The sequence below is a fragment of the Suricata suricatta genome, chromosome 7, assembly GCF_006229205.1.
Source record: "Suricata suricatta isolate VVHF042 chromosome 7, meerkat_22Aug2017_6uvM2_HiC, whole genome shotgun sequence".
Lineage (NCBI taxonomy): Eukaryota > Metazoa > Chordata > Mammalia > Carnivora > Herpestidae > Suricata > Suricata suricatta.
Window position 1 is genome coordinate 137954703 of NC_043706.1, and position 1151 is coordinate 137955853.

At 55.0% G+C, this 1151-nt stretch overlaps 1 protein-coding gene across 1 annotated transcript in view; it reads left to right on the forward strand.

Annotated features, from left to right (window-relative positions):
- Positions 1-1151, forward strand: part of IGF2R (insulin like growth factor 2 receptor) — a gene marked incomplete at its 5' end in the record, with an annotated part of 98190 nt that overhangs the window by 88237 nt on the left and 8802 nt on the right. The gene's annotated exons all lie outside the window — the stretch shown is intronic.

A 1151-nucleotide genomic window follows, 5' to 3' on the forward strand; every position in this document is an offset into this window, starting at 1 on the left:
TCATAGTTGAGTAGAGCTGTCCCTCTCGGTTTAAGCAAAATAGGACCTCTACCCAGAAAGGGTAACACACACAGACCCTCCCCCCACCCCCACCCCCCGCCCCAGGGAAAGATCTAATTGCTGGTTTAAGTTTGAATACATTTCAGCGCTCAAAAGGAAAATGTTTCACTTACTTAAAATAAATATCTCCGAGGCTGAAGCTCTTGCCATTCCTAGGGTTGGTGATGGTCCCGTTCACCATGTGCACCTCCTGGGGCTTCACGGCGCAGGCAGCCCGGGAGTCCCAGCTGAAGTAGTACGTGCAGCTGTCCACGTCGAACCTGGAAGGAGGGAGCACGCGCTGCGGTCAAGCCCAGCCACACGCAGGGGCGGCCGAAACACCAGGCCTCTGGTGCCGGGAAGAGGACCACTGGCTTTCAGGGGTCTGGCGGGTCCGGAGCCGCGGGACCCCGCAGGGGGCACCCCGCCCCCGAGCCTTCACCACCCCCAGGATGGGTGCAGGCAGCTCTGGGCTCAGAAGGCTCTTAGTAGCCTAACAGGGTAGATCAGGGAAGATGGGCCTAACAGGGAAGAGGGTGTGCGGCGCTCCAGCCACAGGAAAACGTTGGCCAGTGTTTAACACATTCTTTTTGTTGTTGTTGAATTTGGAAACTATGCAACATCTAAAGATGGGGAAAATTTGCTCGTGAATGTCTGAACTTTATTTTGCAAGCTTTTTCAACGCACACATTGATTAAATCCTTGGACAATTCCTGGGTCCCCCTTTTTCCTAGCCCAGCTTCTGGAAGAATCATTTGTTCATCAACGACAGCTCATATGCTCCCTCTGTTGGCCAAACTCCTCCTAATGCTGGCCGCAGCATGGCCTGGAAAGTTCTAGTGTAATTCAAGAGCATCCCTGTGCCAGTCCCACAGGCCTGGGGATCTCAGGCCACCTGAACTTGCGGCCTTAAGGTGGTGCCATTCATGCCCCCTCTTGCTCTACGATCATGCTCAGGGCAGCGGCCAGATACCACCTTAAATTGTTGCTTTGTCAAATGACTGTGTCCCAGCCCCCTTCCCAGGAAATGCCTCCTGGTGGGAGCAATTAACAGTCCCCTCCCCACCATGGCCACCGGAACACCCTCTCCCTGCACCCACGCTTGCACCCCC